General features: G+C 45.1%; 1 protein-coding gene across 2 annotated transcripts in view; it reads right to left on the bottom strand.

Annotated features, from left to right (window-relative positions):
* Positions 1-18,889, bottom strand: part of RAI14 (retinoic acid induced 14) — a 172,838-nt gene extending 153,949 nt beyond the window's left edge. For both annotated transcript variants that reach the window (XM_023216537.2, XM_023216539.2), the window contains exon 1: positions 18,742-18,889. The gene's annotated coding sequence lies outside the window, so the exon portion shown is untranslated. The remainder of the gene's footprint in view (positions 1-18,741) is intronic.
* Between the last annotated feature and the right edge of the window lie 4,396 nt (positions 18,890-23,285).

The raw sequence follows: 23,285 nt of genomic DNA, 5'->3' as shown, positions 1-23,285 counted from the left end.
GCAGGCCTGCAGTCCCAGCTACTTGGGAAGCTGAGGGAGGAGAATCACTTGAACACGGGAGGTGGAGGTTGCAGTGAGCTGAGATCATGCCACTGGACTCAGGCCTGGTGACAGAGCGAGACTCAGTACCCCCCCCCCCCAAAAAAAAAAAGATCCAGTGAAGGCTGAGCATGGTGGCTCACGCTTGTAATCCCAGCACTTTGGAAGCCCGAGGCAGGCAGATCACCTGAAGTCAGGAGTTTAAGACCAGCCTGGTCAACATGGCGAAACCCCGTCTCTACTAAAAAATGCAAAAATTAGCCAGGCATGGTAGCGGACGTCTGTAATCCCAGCTACTAAGTGGGAGGCTGAAGCAGGAGAATCGCTTGAATCTGGGAGGCAGAGGTTGCAGTGAGCTGAGATCACGCCACTGCAGTCCAGCCTGGGCAACAGAACGAGACTCTGCCTCAAAAAAAAAAAAAAAAAAAAAGGTTCCGATGCAAAAAGCAAAAGGGAGGCCCATATACAAAGGAATTGGTAATGAAAAATATCTTTAGAGTGAGTAAGAGAACAGGTTCTATTCAGGGTTATATTTAATCCCTGTTGTTAACCTAGAAAGAATGAATTGCCAAAAGTTGGCTTACTACATATTCATTGGTTCTTTGACTCAGTTTTAAAATAAGGAAACTCGGACTCTCACATTCTGGAATGTTGGAGACGTCATTTACAATGATCGCAGTGGTGCTATTTGGCTTGTGAATCTCTTTCCTTACCCAGGCATCCAGTGTCTTGATACTTTCCAGAATAAGGAATATATAAATATGTTAATGACATAGATTCTGTGAATTCTGATGCCCTAGGAGTAAGGGAGTGGATGGAAAGTCCAGAAATTATTTCTGCTGCCCCAACTATCATATTTGGACATTATTCAAACACTGTGTGTTCAATAAAAGGATTTTTTTTGTCTGCAGTTCGACAGAGAGGGGGTGCTGGCTCACGTGAAGACAGGCCTCCCATTTCCTTGAGCAGAACACTGTGGCCTGGTACCGGTCCAGCCTGCCCTCCTGCTCTCCCCACCCATTCCAACCAGGTCATTCTGGCAATAGCTGCTCCCCTAAAGGTAGAAATGTGTCCTCATCAGGGCTATTCAGAGACTCCACGATTTTTAGAGTTGGGGGAGGGGAGGTAGACCTTCCTCTCTGGGTGAGAACTGGGAAACCAGGAGTCTGGTAGCTGCCCAAGACCCAGTCCTAGCTGGTTTGAGAGGGAACCAGGGGCGGTGGTGGGAACGGGGCTGGGGGCACTGATTCCAGGGATCCCTGAGGCACTGCTATGGCCACACCCTTTTAGCACAGGATGTGGGGTCACATAAGGCAAGGTACGCCCCTTCTAGCCTAAGCTATTTCAAGTTGGGTCTCTGACACTTGCCCTCAGGCACCAAAGTATTTGTCAGTACTCTTAGGCTGCAAGTGACAGAGACTCAACTCAGATGCCACAGTAAAAGAGATGCCTTGATCTTCAGCACAATTGCAGGTTGCATTCAGTCTGTTCAGCCCATTCCTGAAGTCAGCAGCTAAATTTACTTCATGAAGCTACAGAAGTGAAATATATAATAGGATGACCTACAGTGTCCCCTTTGAATCTACAGGTTAAGGAGGGCATGTTTACCATTCACTTGTTTGGCTATTCGCTGCTTTTGGATCTGTCCTGCCCCACTGCCCTCACACAGCCTCACCTCGTAAGTCCTCCATTCGTGACCCTCCTCTAACATCAGTGCAGTCACTGAAGGAGACCTTGCTGGCAATCCAAGTGTGAGTCTTCTGGGCTAATTCCACTCTGAAAGTAAGTACTGCTCTTTGGCTCTCCTATAGAAATCAGGCCAACAATGAAAACAATCACAATTAACTAGAAGTGAATAGCATTAAATGATTTTTTTTTTTTTTTGAGACGGAGTCTCGCTCTGTCGTCCAGGCTGGAGTGCAGTGGCGCGATCTCAGCTCAGTGCAAGCTCCACCTCCCGGGTTCACGCCCATTCTCCTGCCTCAGCCTCCCGAGTAGCTGGGACTACAGGCGCCCACCACCACGCCCCGCTAGTTTTTTGTATTTTTAGTAGAGAAGGGGTTTCACCGTGTTAGCCAGGATGGTCTTGATCTCATGACCTTGTAACCCGCCCGCCTCGGCCTCCCAAACTGCTGAGATTACAGGCGTGAGTCACCGCGCCCGGCCGCATTCAGTGATTTTTAAACCCTCAAGAAATAAAAAAGCCACTGTAACAGCTGGGTTTAAGAGGTAATGGTGCTTGGGGTCTGGAGATAGGAGTGGACCCTATCTTCTCTGCTCTCCTGGGACTTGACTCCACAGAACTGAGGGAGTACAAAGGAAGGAAACAAGGAAGCTTGTTTCCCTTGAGTACATACTAAGGAGAAATAGGAAAAACAAAACCCTCAGGATAGGCAGAAACAATGTAAGAAGGACAGATGGTAAAGAAGCTGCCTTTGGTATGGGGTGAGAAGGGGTGCTGGGGCTCAGCTGGACCAGGACACCTCAATGCCTAATGATAAATAGCAGTTAATCCTTGAATAGTGGTGAAGGTATGGTATGAAAATACCTAATTTATTCTAAACAAGACACCTGGAAGAGACACCACCTAACCAAGGCATCAACCCCCAGGGGCCATGCCAGCCTGGATTTGCCACACTACAAATAGAAAAGCCTTTCAGATATTTTTCCATCACAAGCTGCAGGCTGTTCTGGGCCATGGGGGCAGCTAGATCCACCTGCCTGATAAAGACAAACTCCTGTAAACTAAATTTGAAACCCTAGACTTTCTTTCAATTTTCAACCACTTTCTGTGTGCAGGCATAAAAAGCAAACAGCACTAACATGAAGGATGGGGAATGCTTCCACTAACCAGTAAAGACTGAATATGCTCCCCTAGCGCCCCACACATATCCACAAACCTACATACCTTGCATCTAATGCAAGAGTTTTACACGGTAATAGCATTAAGGCTACTCAAGAACTTACAGTTTATGAGAAAAGATAAGAAGCCTCTAATTTCTTACTCATGTCGTATGCACTGAATCCCAACTAGAAGCCAAGTACACAAATGATACAGAAATATGGACCATAGGACCCCAGCCTATGAAATCATTGTGTGTTTTTTTTTTAAATAAAAAGTCCACATGGGTTAATGCACTTGCACAAAAGTAGAGATATGGATTTGTAAACCTAAAACTCAAATGTCTATTATACCATGTATAATTAGTTTGTGATAAAGCTATTGTAATTCTCTACAGAAATGCTTAAAGCTAAGGGCAAAATCCCAGTTAACTGGGTAAGAGGGAGCTTAATCAAATAAGCATTTATTGAGAACATTCTAGATGTCAGGTGGAGTGGGGTTACAGGACCTATAAGAAGACATATTATTTAGACCAGTACTGTCCAATACTATAGCCACATGTGGCCTCTGTGCATTTGAAATGTGACTAGTGCAAATTGAGATGCACTATAAATGGGATTTATACAATGGATTTCAAAGACTACTAAAAAAGAATGTCAACTCCATTATTAGTAAGTTTTACATGGATTACATATTGGAAATAATATTTTGGATACACTAGATAAAATTATTAAAATTAATTTCATTTTTTAAAAACTTTTTATTGTGGCCACTAGACAATTTACTATGATTTATGTGGCCTGTATTAGTGGTTTGCTTGCATTTTTATTAGAGAGTAATGATTTAGATTTTTCCCTTCAAGCACAGAGCATCTTATTATTAATACTAACAAGGCAGATGTAAAATTAAGCAGAAAATGTATATGCTCCCAGCTTTAACATTCACTTACTATCATAAGATCACAAAACAAATCTAGCAAATAATGGAGGTTAATAATTAAACAATGATTGATAGTTGTAATTTAAGAGATGCCCTCTGCCACACATAGAAGGAATAATTAGCCCACAATTTTATTTCACTTAAAGGCTGATGGACTCCTAGTGTGTGCAAACTCAACTATTACCCTGTTGCCGAGAAGATCATGTCTGTCTATGAAAGGGCTAGTTTACCACTCTGGGAATCTCCTGAATTCTCTCCCCGCTTACGTGGTGCCAAAAGACCATCCTCAATTAGGGCTGACTAAGGGGCACCCACGGGGCTACACTTATCCTCCTTACTGTTAAGAAGCTATAGCTTTTACTTGCTGTACAGCATCTAACAAAGTAAGACTGTGTTAGCTTATCCCAGCCCCAAGTTTTCTGTAGTGGAGGCTGAAAACTCCAAAAAAACAAAAACAAAAAACAAAGAACTATTACCCTGTTATATACTATTCAGAAAACATGTCTATGTTTTTCTCTATCAACATTTGGAAAATTTTCCAAAAAAATCAATAGGAAATTAACTATACCATTGCTTCATGCTAAGAGCTACCACTTTCGGTTTAACCAAGATGTTACTACTCTGTGTCTAGATTATGGTGGTAGCAACAAAAGTTCTCTGGTGAAACTGAGGAGCTTGTTAATACAATCTGGAATAAGATAAGACTGGGGACTAATAAAAGAACTACATCTTTAGATTGTCCACATTACACAATGACATAATAATAGAAGGGTAAATAGGGAGAATGCTAATACAGAGAAACAGTTGCAAACTGAACAGAAGACACAAGGCAGATGTATTACAATAACATGTGGGGCAACCTCTCTTTATTGCTATAGACTATAATGGCAGAAATAATCATGTTAGCCAATATATCAGCAGTTCTTTAAAAGTAGGGTGATAAAAAACATGATGACATTAGCAATGATAATAACGGCCACAATAGCGATCCTGTAAAGATTACTTTGCAAAATTTTATTTTTAAAATTATTTTATTATAAATGAATATCATCTCATTTAATGCCCACAAGCACTTCAGAATTAGATGCTATTGTTATTATTCTCAGCTTCCAGACTAGGAAATTGCAGCAGAAAAAGTTTATTTAGCCAAAGGGGCATGGCGTACAAATAGAGGAGGCTAGATTAAACTAAGGTTCAATTTCCAAGCCCAAGACGTGACACTGGGCTACACGTGAGACAACACCAGTAATTTTTAAAAGTCTGGCCAACAGACCAATCTTTTTAGTACTTAAAAGAAAAAATTCAGTTGCCTTCAAAGATGGAACCAGTCCTCAGAATTGCTGCTGGCACATAGAGGTCCCTCTAGGAAATGTGAATGGACTAATTTGCAAAAGGCATTCCTTCTGGCTGTTTTCGTGCTCACTCACACACCCCTACCTCACTGGAATGAAGGTAGCATCTTTATTTCTTTGTTCTCACATGGAGAGCATATGCTTAAGGAATACTTTTACACAAAGTCAATAACAGAGAAAATATAAAGATAATTATAGACAAGTGAAATGGCTATTTTTACATTACAGCAGACTGGGATAGAGGTTTCCATGTCTTGGCGACAATTTGGAAAAGCAGAACGTTTAGATACTTACATACTTCTCTAACATTAGGACATTTCTGTTCCTTAAGAAATTATTCCATCCTGCATAACTATCTCTAGCCTATAAAGAAGACAATACTGCAATTCTTCAGGACAATCTAAGCACTGATACTACACAAGTGGAATCCTGAAAAACATCACCCAGCGAGACAAGAATGGGGCAGAGGTGCACAGTGCTATTGTTCAGGAAGCCACACACAAAAGGGCCCACAGCCCGCAGCCTGCCACCCGAGCTTGTAGCACTTATCACCAGGACAGCGTGAGTCGCTCCCTGTTTCTTTTGCCACCGTGGATATAAACACCTACTTTCAATTTATTTGATCAAAGAGGCATAGAATCAAATACCCTTTGTTGTAGGGGCTATGCACTTAAAATAATCAGGGGTTGTTTTAAAGAAGAGACAGAAAGCAAGCCTGCTGCCAAACAAGGCACAAACACCAACAAAGCCATCAACAGATTGGCTGGGAGACAGATAGGTATCACTTGGAGAAAATCGGTGCATCGTGTGCCTGTCTCATTAGGCTTTTAGAGACTGTAGAAGAAGAGCAATTGCAAAAGGAAACAAATAGCACACCCAACACTGTGTAAAGTTGTATAGCACAGAAAGAACTTAATTACCGGCTGGGTATGGTGGCTCACGCCTGTAATCCCAACACTTTGGGAGGCCAAGGCAGGGGGATTACGAGGTCAAGAGATCGAGACCATCCTGGCCAACATAGTGAAACCCCGTTTCTACTGAAAATACAAAAATTAGCTGGGCGTGGTGGCGCATGCCTGTAGTCCCGGCTACTCAGGAGGCTGAAGCAGGAGAATCGCTTGAACCTGAGAGGCAGAGGCTACAATGAGCCGAGATGGTGCCATTGCACTCTGGCCTGGGGACAGAGTGAGACTCTGTCTCAAAAAAAAAAAAAGAACCTAATTACCTAGGAATGTATCAAGATTGCTGAGAGGCTGTATATATCATGAAGTTAGTGGCAGACATGAGTTTTTCCTCAAAAAACAAAAACACTCCAAGAAAATCTTGGATGGTAAGTATATGGATATTGATGACAGTTTCCATGCCTACATTTTAAATAGTTTTTTTTTCCCAATTTAAAAAAGCTCATAAGAAATGTGAAATGTTTTTCTCAAAAGAGAAAAATGATATCAACTCCAAAGAAAATCTAAGAAATTTTTTTATTTCTTTAAACAAAGACCCAAGAAGGTTGTGAGAGCATTTGAATCAACTCGTACCCATGATAAATAGAAACCGGGCCTGAAGTGGGCCTGTGCTTGGAGACAGAAAGATAGAATACTCAGCTCCCTGCCTGGTGCTATGGCCTCCTAACAAGTTAAATAAAGGATGCTGAACCCTTCCTGGGGCCCACTTTTTTTTTTTGAAACAGTCTCGCTCTCTTGCCCAGGCTGGAGTGCAATGGCGCAGTCTTGGCTCACTGCAACTTCCGCCTCCAGGTTCAAGTGATTCTCGTGCCTCAGCCTCCTCCCGAGTATCTGGGATCACAGGCGCGTACCACCACGCCCAGCTAATTTTTGTATTTTTAGTGGAGACGGGGTTTCACCATGTTGGCCAGGCTCGTCTCGAACTCCTGACCTCAAGCGATCCACCCGCCTCAGCCTCCCAAAGTGCTGGGATTACAGGCATGAGCCCACCCCTGTCTTGGCTGCCTTTCTTAGAGCAGAAAGAACATGCAGCCGGTTGTCCATGAGCCTCCTGGCTCACAAGTTCCCACATCCTCTGGGTGGCTGAGAAGAGGCCACATAGTGTATGGCTCTCCTCTCTCAGCAACAGAAGTAATTCCTCTCATGTTTGAAAAACGATCAATCACCAATATGTCAGCTTTCGTGGGAGGAGATGTTCAAATTACTTGAGCATTCTTGTCAAATTAAGAGGCTCAGCACGGAATCTGTCAACTCACCAACAAAGCCCTACAAACATTTGTTACATGATTCTCACAGCGAAGGGCCTGGGTCCTGCACCTCTTCTGACCTCCATGCTGCCGCTCAATGCCATTGGCCTCCCCTGGAACTCCCAATTTTCACCCTCTTCTTTGAGGTGAAATGTCCAAGTCTATACAAGTCTTCTGCACTTAAGACTTAGGAGTCTTTCCTCAAAAATCAAAAGTAGCCCAAGGAAATTCTGGATGGTAAATATATCGTTATTGGCTATAATTTCTATGCCTACGTTTTCAATAGTTCTTTTCCAATGCAAAAAAAAAAAAAAAGGCTCAGGCAGGGCGTGGTGGCTCATGCCTGTAATCCCAGCACTTTTGGGAGGCTGCAGCAGGCGGATTGCTTGAGCTCAGGAGTTTGAGACCAGCCCAGGTAACATGATGTACAAAAATACAAAAATTCACCAGGAGTGGTGGTATACACCTGTAGTGCCAGCTACTAGGGAGGCTAAGGTGGGAGGACTGCTTGAGCCCAGGAGGTCAAGGCTGCGGTGAGCTAAGATTGTACCATTGCACTCCAGCCTAAGGGACAGAGCGAGATCCTGTCTCAGAAAAAAAAAAGAAATGTGAGTATTTTCTCAAAATAGAAAAATGATATCAATTCCAAATAACAATTATAATTAGCTACATACAGGACTCTCAAGGTCACTGTTGACCTGTGGGAGAGACAGACAATTACAATGTGTAGAAGCGCAGCGCTAAGCAGCCAGTACTAGGGCCTCATCCATCTCTGCCTCTCATTAACTGTCCCTTTCCAAGGGGCCATTTCTCTAGGCCTCAGCCTCATCTGTGAAAAGAATTCCCTCCACCACCGCCACCCCATTCCCACCACTAACAGTCGCCTTGTACTATGGCAGATTGCGACCATATCTAACCTGGCTAAAACTCTTAAGTCCTCGAGGGCAGGGCTTGTCATTCATCCAGAGATCTTCTAATACCCAATTATCCCATCAACACATACCCGGGAAACCTAACAATGACTACGTCAGCCCTGATCTTGCTCGGGGACAGTCCAGCAGCAAGGTGCCTATGGCAGAGAAGGTGCTCAAGTCAATTACAATGACCCATCCAAAGAGCTTTTGTCAGGTCAGGCAGGCAGCCTCTGTTACAGGCAGATCCACAGCCCTTTTTGCCAGTTTTTGACTGAAATGGCTTGAGGACGTCACCCAAGGTGAATGCTAATAGAAGCAGGCAGCTCTGAGTACAGCTGACATGGCAGTCCCTTCCCCCGTGCACAATACTTCCCACAGAAGCATGTTTTCCTCCAGAAGAGCAGGCTTCCAGCTAAGGGTCAGTTCCCCAACTAGAAGTGTGGCCCTGTCTTCTTCAGGTCCCCATCAAGACAGCCCCATCAGGCTGGGGGGCCAAGAAGAAAAGGGCAAAGCAAAGAGCCAGTCGGGGATATTTCTCCCACTGGGCTGAGCAGCCAAAGGCCTACCTGTGAGCCTAGGAGTACTGTCAGGGGGTGCCCAGGACACCTGTGAGCCTAGGAGTACTGCCAGGGGGTGCCTGGGACATCTGTGAGCCTAGGAGTACTGTCGGGGGTGCCTGGGACATCTGTGAGCCTAGGAGTACTGTCAAGTGGGGTGTGGGACATCTACTGTGAGCCTGTGAGTATTATCAGGTGGGGCCTGGAACATCTCCATTCCCTCCTGTTAACAGCAAAACTGGGAAACTGTTGCCAGCAAAAGCCGGAGACAGGGCAGACCCAACTCCTTGGGGTGAGAAACTTAAGACATATCCTTAGAATTCATCAGATCTCTGTGAAATAGTCATACTACAAAACCACCTTTTCATTGCATCTAAATTGCATTTTATTACATCCAATAGAAATAGATCCTGAAAATGGTCAATAGTATGTAGATTGGTTGACATAGCAACTGATGACTAGTTTTCAAATTGAGAGTATAAAACCCACAATTATTACTTTTCACTCATGTATGATAGGTTATCAAACTGTCCTGGGGGATAGTGGCACATGATAGAAAAATAGAGCCCTTGTAATTGTATTCTCAAACTTTGATAGGTGGTCAGTGTAGGTTCTTAACCTGGGTATTCCAAAGAGGTTTATAAATGGTCTTAGGGCAAGAAGTTCCATGAAACTCATGAGACTGATAAAAATTATGCATTTATAGCATCATTGTACATACATCAGATTCTCCAAGGAAGAATGGTCCAAAACCCCCATCAGATTTGCAAGACAGCCCCATCAGGCTGGGGGGCCATCTATGCCTCACGAATATTTAAGAATCACTGCTAGATGGTCTTCTTCTCTGGTTTGCAAATGGATTCCTCTTAGAGGGGAAAAAAAAAAAGAAAAAAAAGAAAAACACTTTACTCTGTGATGCCCTAGTGCAAAAGGAAGCTTCTCCCGCCTTTGATTCCCCACCAGTTATCACTGCCAGTTTTCTGAGTGTCTGTCACTTCAGCCAGCAAAAGGAACTGGACAGACTTAGTGAAAGTGAAAAGAGGCTACTTGTTAGTTTTAGAGTTATTACCTCTTTGATAAGAACAGCTAAATTAAGTAAACTGATTGCATAAACGTGGAACCAACACAAATGCCCATCAATCAATGAGTGGATAAAGAAACTGGGGTATATATGTATGAGAGAATACTACTCAGCCATAAAAAGGAGTGAATTAATAGCATTCACAGTGACCTGGATGAGATTAGAGACTATTATTCTAAGTGAAGTAACTCAGGAATGGAAAGTCAAACATCATATGTTCTCACTCATAAGTAGGAGCTTAGCTATGAGGATGCAAAAGCGTAAGAATGACACAATGGACTTTGGGGACACAGGAAGAAAGGGTAGGAAGGGAGTGAGGGATAAAAGACTACAAATAGGATGCAGTGAATACTGCTCGGGTGATAGGTGCACCAAAATCTCACAAATCACCGCTATAAAACTTACTCATGTAACCAAACACCACCAGTTCCCCAATAACCTATGGAAATAAGAATATCTTATCGATAGCAACACCTAAAATGGATATGTAAAATTAAGTTGAACTTTAAAAGGTAATATAATAAATAAGTGTAAGGGAAACTGCTTCCTTGATAATAAGCTTTGGTGTTCACTAAATGTCATGGTTTTTTTCTTTTTTTTGAGACAGTGTCTTGCTGTCACCCAGGCTGGAGTGCAGTGGTGTGATCTTGGCTCACTGCAATATATATACACTTCTTTTTTTTTAAAGTAGATACAGGGTTTTGCCATGTTGCCCAGACTGACCTCCAACTCCTAAGCTCAAGTGGCCTGCCCTCCTCGGCCTCCCAAAGGGCTTGGATTACAGGCCTGAGCCACCGTGTCTGGCCTAAATGTCAATTTAAGAAAAGGAAGGAAGGAAGGAAGGAAGGAAGGAAGGAAGGAAGGAAGGAAGGAAGGAGGGAAGGAGGGAAGGAGGGAAGGAGGGAAGGAGGGAAGGAGGGAAGGAGGGAAGGAGGGAAGGAGGGAAGGAGGGAAGGAGGGAAGGAGGGAAGGAGGGAAGGAGGGAAGGAAGGAAGGAAGGGTTAGGGAAGGAAGGAAGGAAGGAAGGAAGGAAGGAAGGAAGGAAGGAAGGAAGGAAGGAAGGAAGGAGAAAAAAGAACCCATGTATTTCCTTCCACTATACAGTAAGCTTCTTGGACTATAATCACCTTTTCTCACAACTAGGTTCTGTTTATTTAGAAGCAGGGATTAGCAAATCATGAAGAACTTCCCAAAAGTGTCCCCTTGCCCAGGTGTGACATACGGTCATGGAATTCTACAGCCAGACTGTAATTTCCTGTGAATGACATTCGCTACAGAAGGGACTGGCCTAGATCGCAAATACGGTTAGATGAGGTGACACTGATCACAAAAACTCAGCGGGTGAATCAATCAAGACACGATGCACAAACTCCCCCAAAAAGTAGATAAGGAGGAAAAGTGTTTCTTTCACATCTTCTGAACTTCGACTTGGTACTTCCCTGCTGATTTCTGCCTTTTGATTATTGTTTAATTCTCCTCTAGACTAGGACAGCTCTATATCTGATGACCGCCATAAGGGGCTTAACGACCTCTGAGGCAGGAGTATAGTTCAGAGATGTTAATCTGCTACTGTGTGGCAGATACTCTACTGGACACATAGAATATAAAATTGAAGAACAAGGCATGCTTCCTTCAATCGAATAGAAGAATGTTCTGTTTTGTTTTTAAACACATGGTTAAGTCAGTAAAGTTACTTTTTATTTGTATTTTTTAATTTTTTATGATAGGGTCTCACTCTGTTGCCCATGCTGGAGTGTAGGGGTAAGATTTCAGCTCACTGCAACCCTCGATCTCGTGGGTTCAGGTGATCCTCCCACCTCAGCCTCCTGGGTAGCTGGGACTGCAAGAATGCACCACCATGCCCAACTAAGTTTTGTATTTTTTGTAGAGATGAGGTTTCACCATGTTGCCCAGGCTGGTCTTGAACTCCTGGGCTTAAGCGATCTTCCTGCCTCAGCTTCTCAAAGTGCTAGGATTACAGGTGTGAGCCACCATGCCTGGCCAAAAGTTACTTTTTAAAATACTGATTAGATTTGCTGATATCTCTCAGTAGGTCTGATATCAAAGACGAGGCTAATTTCTTTGTTCATTGTAGCTGAACATTGTAGATGGCTGGAGCTAGAAAATTGACATTTGATGAACAATCTTTATCTTTTGTTGAACCACCTGTACTTTTCAGCTCATGACTAACTACAAATTGAAGAGAAGAAGTCTCTTTAGACTGGGCGTGGTGGCTCATGCCTGTAATCCCAGCACTTTCGGAGGCCAAGGTAGGTGGATCACTTGAGGTCAGGAGTTCGAGATTAGCCAACATGGTGAAACCCCATCTCTACTAAAAATACAAAAATTAGCCAGGCATGGTGGCGTGCACCTGTAGTCCCAGCTACTCAGGAGGCTGAGGCAGGAGAATTGATTGAACCTGATAGGCGGAGGTTGTAGTGAGCCAAGATCACCCCACCACACTCCTGACTGGGCAACACAGTGAGACTTGTGTCAAAGAAAAAAAAAGGAATCTGTTTAAATTGTGCAACATTTTAATAATAATCATATAATTCTATGCTTATGGTTTTCAGCTTAAAGGTTAACTAAGCCTATCCAGATTCATAATATACCGATTTCTTTCAATATCATTTTATTACAGAGGATGTAATAAAAATTGTAAATGGCGTACTTCAATATTCTAGCAATGTTTTAAAGGATTATCGTCAGTATCGTATACCTAATATAGTTTACTGGGGAAAAAAAAAAATCTAGACTCCTTTTCCCTATCACCATATAAAATACACCCAAGAGGCCTCTGATATATTTAGCTTTCTTTTGTCAGCTCCTATACCCATCATGCAAGGTAGAGAAAATTCAATTGGCTTCTAGTGAAACAATGTACTGCTGCTATAACAGTGAATGTTTTTTGTGCCATGAATTAAGGACTGCATCATGTGGCAATTCTCAGAGTATATCTAGGTACCTTCCACATATTAGTTGCACCAAGATCTTCAGATTAAGGTCCCCATTTTCCTTCCATCATGAAAAATACATCCCTCCTCCCCCTCCAAAAAAATCCTCATGAAGACACAAAGTCAGGGCAATGATGATGTACACTCTGCAACAATCCAACAAAATACACTTTTTTTGTTTTTAGAAATGCAGTGTGGGCCAGGGGCAGTGGCTCATGCCTATAATCCCAGCACTTCAAGAGGCTGAGGCGGGAGGACCATCTGAGCCCAGGAGTTTAAGACCAGCCTGGGCAACGTAAGGAGACCTTGTCTCTATAAAAAGTAAAAGAAATATTAGGCAGGTGTGTTGGCACACACCTGTAGTCCCAGCTATTCGGGAAGCTGAGGTGGGAGGATTGGTTGAGCCCAGGAGTTCCAGAACAGAGCAACACCCCATCTCAAGAAAAAAGAAAGAAATGTGGTGTGCTTGGTGTTGCTTGAGATGGCTGCTGGCCTGTTTAGTGGAGATGTCGTATGGAATATGGTCAGCATCTACTTGTTATGCATCTTCCACATTCATCACATTGGAACACGAGGTTATCACAAAAGGAAAGGTGTGTGTGTTTCTAAGCACCGTGTTACTTATGTTTTCCTCTAAATTCAGGATTAGGAAAATATTGGGAGAAAAAAAATCTGAAGACATAAGTGGCTTGTAGGATAAATCACTTAGATTTAAAAGGAGTGGTTTCCCTAGAAGACATATGTTTTCTTACCCTGAAGGAACCTGTGAATATGAGACATGGTGCACTTACCAGCACAAGTTAGGATATCCAGTAAGTGTTAAAGGGGAAATTCCACAGAGAAAATCACAACAAAAAGTATATCCATTTGTTCATCAAACATCTGTTTACCTACTAGGGGTCAACATTGTTCTAGACACCATGAATACAATAGTGAACAAGAGTGGCAAACCCCATGCCTTTGTGGAGCTCATAATCTAGTATAGAATACTAATATAAATTACAGGTTGAGTATCCCTAATGCAGGAATCTGAATCTGAAATGCTTTAAAGTCCAAAACTCTTTGAGCACCTACACGACCCCAAAAGAAAGACCCACTGGAGCACTTCAAATTTTTGAATCAGGAATGTTCAACCATGTAATATAAATACTCCAAAAATTTTAAAAATATCCAAAATCCAAAACACTTCTGGTCCCAAGCATTTTGGAATAAAGAATACTCAACCTGTACATGGCAAGCTAGAAGGTGGTAAGTACCTTGGAGGTAAATAAAGCAGAGACAAGGTTGCAGGCTGGACTGGAAGGAGGTATCTGAGCATAACACCTGAAGGGTTGACACAGCCATGTAGACGTCTAAGGGAAGTGCTTTCCAGGCTGTGGGAAGAGCACATGCAAAGGCTCTGAGGCAAGACGCCTGGAGATCCTTTTGTAGAATTCACGAGCGTGATGATGGTATGTGTAACATGTGTCTGACATGAACTTAGGGGGAAAAAAAAAGAAAAAAGAATGTGCCTGGCAGTTTGAAGGAATGAGGACGCCAACGTGTTTAAATGCCTTAAACTCCTTTCAGCCTGAGGGGTTACCATTAGGGGAAAAATGCGTCACTAACACAGCAACATTTTCAGACTCTTAGAACAGGAATGTGCCTTTGTAAATGCTTACTCCTACCCCTTAATCTTACCAAAGAAATGAGGAAGAGGAGGTTGGGTGAGTAATCCAAGGTCACACGGCCAGTGACTAGCTGAGAAAACGTTTCCGCACAAAAATCCCAAACAGCACCACGGATTTGTCTCTTGCTTCAATTTTACAATGAAGAGGCACTTTTTCTTTTTCTCTTTTTTTTTTTCTTTTTTTAAGTCAGAGTTTTCGCTCTTGTTGCCCAGGCTGGAGTGCAGTGGCAGGCAGGATCTCCGCTTACTGCAATCTCCACCTCCTGGGTTCAAGTGAATCATCTGCCTCAGCCTCCCAAGTAGCTGGGATTACAGGCATGCGCCACCACACCTGGCTAATTTTGTACTTTTAGTAGAAACGGGGTTTGTCCACGATGGTCAGGCTGGTCTCGAACTCCTGACCTCAGGTGATCCGCCTGCCTCAGCCTCCCAAAGTGCTGGGAGCTGAGACGGGTCTCACTCTGTTACCCAGGCTTCAATGCAGTGGTGTAATCTAGGTTCACTGCAGTCTCAACATCGGGGGCTCAAACAATCCATCCACCTCAGCCTCCTGAGTAGCTAGGATCACAGGCACACCACCATGTCCAACTACTTTTTGTATTTTTTGTAGAGGTGAGGTTTTACCATGTTTCCAGGCTAGTTTTGAATTCCTGAGCTCAAGCAATCCTCCTGCCTTGGCCTCCCAAAGTGCAGGTGTGCAACACTACACTAGGCCCACTTTTCTTGTTTAAAAAAAGAAAAAAGAAAAAAAAATCCTGCCAACTAATGTAATCTTCTTAGAATTTAAAATTGATCAATGTCATTTTTTTAGGCAACAGATAACCAAGACCATACAAGCACCCTAAATATTTGTTGAAGAATGAATAATAAATGCAATATTACCTAAACTTCATTACCCCCAGCAACTAACTGAAGAAGTGCGTAACAGAAAAATTTGTGCACAAGAAAACATACCAGGATGTTTATTGTACCAACTGTTATAGTAAAAAGAAATAAAAATAAAAATGAAAACGGAAATAGAGTGTCACTCAACAGAAAAAGTGTAACAGTAAAAAACTAGGCCAAGAACAGTGGCTCATGCACTGTGGAAGGCTGAGGTGGGAGGCTCACTTGAGGCTGAGAGTTCGAGGCCAGCCTGGGCAACATTTAGAGACCCTGTCTCTACAAAAATGAAAAAAATTAGCCAGGCATGGTGGCATGTGCCTGTGGTCCCAGCCACTTTGGAGGTTGAGGCAGGAGGACTGCTTGAGCCCAGGAGGTTAAGGCTGCAATGAGCAGTGATCACGACACTGCACTCCAGCCTGGGTGACAGAGGGAGACCCCATCTCAAACAAAAAAAACAGTGAAAAACCAGAAACCCTAATTTACTCTTGGCAAGAGAATAAACATACTATACTTTTTTCATACACTCGGATTCTCTGTAACAGCTAAAGTGAATAAAGATCTATTAACACATGTATCTCAAAAACAAGGTAAGTTAAAAATGCAAGCTATACATAGGTAGAATTATACTATTTATGTAAAATGTTAAACACAAACCCACATGTATCCTTTTGTGGATACACTGTAGTTCCAAACATGCTTGGGAACTATGTGTGCTAACTTCATATTAGAGGTTACCTGAGGATGGAGGCAAAGGAGTAGGAATAGATCAAATATTTAAGTTATAGTTTATTTTTGTGCGGGGGGGAGGAGTATGGGGCACATATGAAAAATATTAGCAACTCTTGAACCTAGGAAGTAGAAGACAAAATAGCTTACTGTACTCTGTTTTTACATATATTAGAAATATTTCATACTATTTATTTATTTATTTATTTATTTATTTATTTATTTATTTATTTATTTATTTTGAGAAGGAGTCTGGTTCTGTTACCAGGCTGGAGTGCAGTGGTCCAGTCCCGGCTCACTGCAACCTCCGCCTCCTGGGTTCAACCGATTCTCCTGCCTCAGCCTCCCGAGTAGCTGCGATTACATGCGCCCGCCACCACGCCCAGCTAATTTTTTTGTATTTTTAGTACAGACGGAGTTTCCCTGTGTTGGCCAGGATGGTCTCGATCTCCTGACCTCGTGATCCGCCTGCCTCGGCCTCCCAAAGTGGTGGGATTACAGGCATGAGCCACCGTGCCCGGCCCTTATTTTTATTTCTAAAGGATGAAAAAAAAAAAGGAACGAAGGAAGGGAGGGAGGGGTGGAGGAAGGTGAGGCAAAAGTTGTCTACCGCATTCTACTAATTCCAAGGCCCAGTTGTTCTTAACCTCCAAACCTGCTTCTTCTTCACCTTTAAAGCCTAGCTGATAGCACGTGTACCTGCTTAGAACATGCTTTGAGAACTAGCAAACTGGAGAGAGAATTTCACTGTCAGGTTCACTACTGGTGGGCGGGACCCTACATCATTCCCCCACGGAATCCCTAGGGGGCTCAGCATCCTTTCTTTTCAATTTAGATAACAGTAGTAAGATTTTCCAGCAGGGTTATAATCACACCACCAGTACCACCACCACCACCTCCAAAAAGCCATAAAGCAATACATTCATTACTGAAGCATCTCAGTGAATGGAGATGAAAACTGTGCAACAGCCCAGCATGGGATAGCTCTCCCAATTTCTGTTAGACAAGCACTGACTGAAAGATAAGAACTGGATCAATTTCCTCGCATAAAATCGACTGTCTTACAAACCCAAGGGTGAAAAAAGAAATCACACTTGTTAGGCATCATTAAGAAAAGATTATCAGATTATATCCATCGGTAATAAAACTCCGAGCCACAGAGCGAACAGAGACCTGCAGGCTGGGGACAGAGCAGCCAAAATCCAGCCTCCCTGTGATTCCTGACCTCTTCTCCAACTCTGTGCAAAGCCCGCGGAGGTGAGACTCTCTTCGCTAAGAGGAGCTTCGGCTGTGTCCTAGTGATGGACAGTTCCTCTCTGCCAGGCCCCTGCAGCCTTGAGACCACATTCCCCAGAGATCCGGGAACGTTTCCCCATCCCAGGCAGCTGGGCATTCTCCTCTCCCGGAAGGAAGACGGAATCCCACCCAGATCACCCGTGAGCTGCGGCGAAGAGAAGCCGCTGGTTCCGAGGCGAGGGGCCTCGAGTCCGCAGATTCCCCTCAACATCTCTGGGAGTAAAGTTGGACTTAGCTGGGCTCCTGGCAAATAAAAGGGAGCCTGGAAAGGCAGCCATGCTCAGGCCCCCGTGAGGCCACTTCGGACCCCTCCACGCTGTGCTGGGCTGCATCTGCCTTAATTCCCCGTCTGTTGCTTCTCCAGGCTCTGAGCCCCCTCCACAAAAGGGGGATGCGAAACTCAAAGGAGTTAGCAGGTGAACCCTGCAAACCGCAGGAGCTAAACCGAGGTCACCAACCAGCCCAAGAAGGCAGCGAAGGTGGTTGAGGGCGACACTCCCTCCCCCCGCCCCAGGCAGGGGTCGCGGGACATGGCGGGCGCCTTTCTGGTGGCTCCACGTTCTCCTTCCTCCCGAAGTCCCGGAGGCCCCAGTCTGCCCTAACTCCAGCATCCGTCTTCCCTGAGCTGTGGTGGGGAAAACAAGGCAGGGGGCAGGGGGCAGGGGCAGGCCCAGAGGGGTCTCGCCCCCGCCCTCGGGCCGGCCGAGGGGTTCCCTGGAGTCAGAGGAGGAACAATAGCGGACCCCGCGTCCCAGGAGCCACCCGGAGTCTGCCGCTCGCACCTCCCTCCCTACCTCCTCCAAGTTCAGCCTGGAGGCGGATTGGGCTCAGCAGCACTGACGCAGGGGGAGCAAGGCTCCGCGCGGGGTGAAGCAGGTGGGACCGGGTGCAGACTCCAGGGTGCACCTCTGGGTCTGCTCATTCATTCCCACCCGCGCTCCCTCCGCCGCGGCCCCTGCCCCGCGCCCCGCCCCAGCCGGCCTGCGAGTGGCGGAGGACCGGGAAAGAACCCTTCTCCTAACTTGGCCAGGTCTCCCCGCTCTGCCCTCATCTCCATCTTCCTCCCCTTCCTCTTGTCCCCAGATCTGCTCTCCGCAGACAGTTGGCGGCCGGCGGTGGACCAGGGAGAGGTGGCGGGATCCCGGCTGCAGCCCGCTCAGTCGCTCCGCCCGGGCGCAGTCCCCAGCGCCGCCCGCGCCCAAGCTCCAGACACAAAGGCGGGGACACGAGCCCGGGACCCCGCGCCGGGAGCCTCCCAACTCCGTGCGGCGCACTCACCCCATCGAGGCGGCGGCGGCGCTCCCCGGACCCTGTTGGCTGCTCCACCACGCCCGCCGCTTCCCCAGGAAAACGCGGCCGCCGGGCTCGCTTCCTGCTCGGCTTCCTGCGCCGCTGTCCCTCCTCCTCTCCCGCTGCGGGGGTCAGTGGGCGCCGAGCTCCAGGGCCGGGCGGGCGGGGCGGGGGCAGCCGCAGCACCACCACGTGGCCGCCGGGCGCCGGCCCCCGCCGACCTGGATCCAGCGGGAGCGGGAAGGGAGGCGCTAACCATTCCCCTCCCATTCCACCCCGCGCGGCCCCAAATTCCGCGAGTCAGGTGACCTGGCCCCGGGCTCTGGCCCGGACCTGGGTGGGGGTGCTCCCAGCCCTCCAGCCCCCGGCGCATCCCCCAGGTCCGCGCGTCCCGGCTGTTCGTGGCTTGCTTTTAGTCTCCAGGGACCGTGGGACCCTTCTCCGAGGATCTGTTTCATCCTCTTAACCTGAAGTTAGTGGAAGCCCCCCGTGCTCTGACCCGTGGGTTTAGGACGGATGAGATCCCATATACTGTTTATTTCTGATTAACTTCCAAAGTCGTTTGTGGTAGTGGCGAGTGTTTCAAAGTCACGGATCCAAGCGCCTTCTGACCAGAATCTAAAAGATTGTTTTCCAAAATCACTGAACAGAAAGTAAAGTAGAATGCGCTCACGTTCTCCGGACTGAACCAATTGCTTGGAGTGACTGTTTCCTAGCGCTTTTTGGGTGGCAAGGCAAGACTACCACCATTCAATGCTGTTCTGCTCAGGAGTTAGAAAGGAGAAACCTACAGACTGAACTAACAGGCGAGACTGCGCATGGGAACGCCTTCAAAATAGTATGTGGGAAGCCACGGGGTACAGGCTCACTGCCCCAGGTTCCCGACAGCTTCTCTCCCTATCCCAGCCCACTAAGGCCCGACCTTTGAATTACGATGGACTCCTCCATTAATTCCAAGGATTTCAAAGCTCTCTATCTACCCACTCATCTAATTTGGGCCGGCTTTTCCACGCATTCTAGTCATGCTAACCAGCTGTGACTTCAGTTCTATTCACCAAAGCTCCTCCCTTCTCCTCGTTAGCTCTGCCTCCTTTGCTCAGGGAAGAAAGCTTTCTAGAATAAATAACTGGTATTGAGTTCTTTGCGGGATCTACTGTAAGTCAATTGAACTTAAGAGGGTAAAAAGGCTGATTCCAACAAAATTGAAATTCATCCTAAGTTTCAGCAGCATATTAACATTTATATGGCAGATTTTACCTGTTCCCTTCCCCCATCCATCCCCTTCTCCTTCCTCCCTCTCCCTACTAGGTAACAACTTATCTCCCCTTTGACAGTTGAACTAGACAAACAAGGATCAAAAGCCTTGTAACCAGCTGCAGGGTCTTCACTTCCTACGATCATACAGCAAAGGTTCCTTAGCCAAGTGTAGACTCCCCTTCCTGTCCTCTATCCCTCTCTCAAACAAAGTCACGCTGTAAAAGAAATGTGAACTGGCCAACATTCTTTCGGTTTAATGCTGGCAATTTCTACAATAGTGTTTCATTGTGATTCTTGTTAATGACATATTGTAGGTTATTTAAGGGGAACATTACTGCCTGTGAGTTTTCTCCTCTATTTTTGCAGGTCAGTCTCGTTCAAGTAGGGGCAGCTGGGAGGATGGGATTTGATGCGTTACAGGTAGACGATGCTGTCTTGGAAATTCGACATGTGTGTATTCTGTAGGAACAGTTGGCATTTTGAAGGAGTTAAAATATTAGACAACATTAAACAATGATTGTCTAAGCCTGGCACATCTGCCTTTGATTCGTAGAGATCCTGTTTCTCTTTTTTCTCTGTGCCAGCCACCTCTAAAGAGTCTACCAGCCTATCAACTCTTAGATTCCCATTGGTGGCTTGTATATGATTCTCTTTAGTTTTGTTGTTGTTGTTGTTGTTTCTTGAGGCGGAGTCTCGCTCTGTTGCTTAGGCTGGAGTGCAGTGGCGCTATCTCGGTTCACTGCAAGCTCCGCCTCCCGGGTTCACGCTATTCTCCCGCCTCAGCCTCCCGAGTATCTGGGACCACAGGCGCCCTCTGCCACGCCCGCCTAATTTTTTTGTATTTTTTTAGTAGAGACGGGGTTTCACCGTGTTAGCCAGGATGGTCTCGATCTCCTGGCCTCGTGATTCACCCGCCTCGGCCTCCCAAAGTGCTAGGATTACAGGCGTGAGCCACCGCGCCCGGCCTGATTCTCCTTAGTTTATACTCCCACCTTCTAGTGTCAGCAAATCTAACTCTGGATGAGGGATCCTTGTGAAAGGATTCTTATTTTTTTCCAGCGGTGCCAAGATCCTTTTCCAGATCCCCACTTTTGAAATTCAAAGCAACTTTGTAGTCTGTAGACTAAGCATGGCAGCTGAAGTTCTGCCACCTGCAGGGGGATTAGTGGGGAAGTAGGAGGTTTAATAGCATCTTCTTATTGGTTGTATTGCCCAGGCCTTTTAGAAATGCTAATTGGGTTCATTGGATACATTGAATACTGCCCTTTGATGAGAGTCAGGCCCGAGTGAAAGGGTTTGAGTTAAAGAAGCAAAAATAAAATGACCATCTAACCTGTGTAAAGTAGTAAAACCTTTTGGGAGGGGCAGTATGTTGTATTTCTTTATCCAAATAGCAAGATAACAATGGTATAATGTGTAGTGCCATGAGAACCAAGAGCAAGGAGACTAGGTTTCCTGACCCATTTCTTTTACTTACTTGCCATTTGACCTTCACCAAGGGTTTTAACCTCCCCTGTTCCCCCTTTCCTCATTGGTAAAAGGGAACATCAAACTACACGGCCTCCAAGATCTTTCTTTTCACTTCTTTTCTTTTTTCTCTCTTTCCTTCTTTTCCTTCCTTCCTTCCTTCCTTCCTTCCTTCCTTCCTTCCTTCCTTCTTCTCTCTCTCTCTCCTTTCTCTCTTTCTTTGTCTCATTTTGGTGCCCAGGCTGGAGTGCAATGGCAAAATCATGGCTCACTGCAGGCTCAACCTCCGAGCTGAAGCGTTCCTCCCACCTCAGCCCCCAGCTCCCACCCCACTAGCTGGGACTACAGGTATGCGTCACCATGCCTGGCTAATTTTTTTTTTTGTACTTTTGGTAGAGACAGGGTTACGCCATGTTGCCCAGACTGGTCTCGAACTCCTGGGCTCAGGCAATCTGCCTGCCTCGGCCTCCCAAAGTGCTGAGATTACAGGCTTGTGCCACCATACCCGACCTTTTCCATTCTAACATCCTAAACCTAGTCTCTCAGTTTGTAGGCCCTTCACAAGCAAAACTGCCCTGTCATTTCATGACGAAACATTGTTCTCTGATCACGCTAGCAGGTCAGACTTGTCAAACCAACACAACTGTAAACTCCAAAGAGGTTTGCCATCCAGGACTTCACAAGTGAAATTCATTGATTGAGTGGGCTCAATTTTTATTCTTGAGATTAAATGATATCACCCCTTTTTCCTTGCTTATCCTTCATCAATACTGGTTCTTTTTAGATTATGAATATCTTGATTGCCCAAGTCTGAGGAACCAAAGCTAAGACTTGTTGGGATAACAAGAAACTGTCCCTGCAGGAAGAAGTAGAGAGATATCACACCAGAGCCAAAAAGTCATTCTCCACTTTATTTGGTGTTTGGTCAGGAGCTGACTGTACTTCTGGGTCTAGTTAGAGGCAGCATGATTTAGAGGAATGTGGAGATATTGGACCCAGTCCAGATAATAGAATAAAAACGCAATAACACAATCAGAAAGTTGGAGGGAGACAATCTACCAAAAAAAAGTTCAAATATTCATAGAAAAAAACACTTTTTGTATTTTCCTGGGGATGTTTCCAAACAGAAGAAAACTTTAACATAGGAAAATTAATAAAATAACCTTGGCATTCCTTTTCATAATTAGTAAGACCATAGTAATGAAGTAGCCTGCAAACACTAATTGGCTTATGGTTTTTCCACTTGCCAGGGAGTCAGCAGAGATTTCTCCAAGGGTGAGAGGCTACTACAATATTCTTCTCAGTGAGGTTGGGCACCTGTCGAGGAAACGGGGCTAAGATCTTTGGCAGTAAATACATTCCGAAGACCTACATCAGTGCCCTGCTTGCAGACTGTGGCAGAGAAGCTAAGCATCTCAAACTCAGCATTACAAACCTGAGAAGGCTGTAAGACTCTCTGGTCCATTATCACACAGGAGGAATATAAATCCTCAGAACTGTGCTGGGCAGCATGTTAGCTGCTAGCCACACATGGCTACCGGACACTTGAAATGTTGCTAGTCTGAATTGTGATGTGCTGTAAATGCAATTCACACCAGATTTCAAAGGGTTAGTATTTTACAAAATGAAAAAATGTCTCACTAATACTTTTTATATTAGGCATTGAAATAATTTGGGGATGTATTGGATTAAATATATTCTCAACACTAATTTCACCTATTTCTTTTTTACTTTTAGAAATGTGGTTACTAGAAAATTTAAAAGTGTACATGGTTTACATATTTCTATTGGTTACTACTGCTGTAGGA

The sequence above is a fragment of the Piliocolobus tephrosceles genome, chromosome 4, assembly GCF_002776525.5.
Source record: "Piliocolobus tephrosceles isolate RC106 chromosome 4, ASM277652v3, whole genome shotgun sequence".
Classification (NCBI taxonomy): domain Eukaryota; kingdom Metazoa; phylum Chordata; class Mammalia; order Primates; family Cercopithecidae; genus Piliocolobus; species Piliocolobus tephrosceles.
Note: the sequence above shows the minus strand (reverse complement) of the source record. Positions and strands in the feature narration are given on the sequence as shown.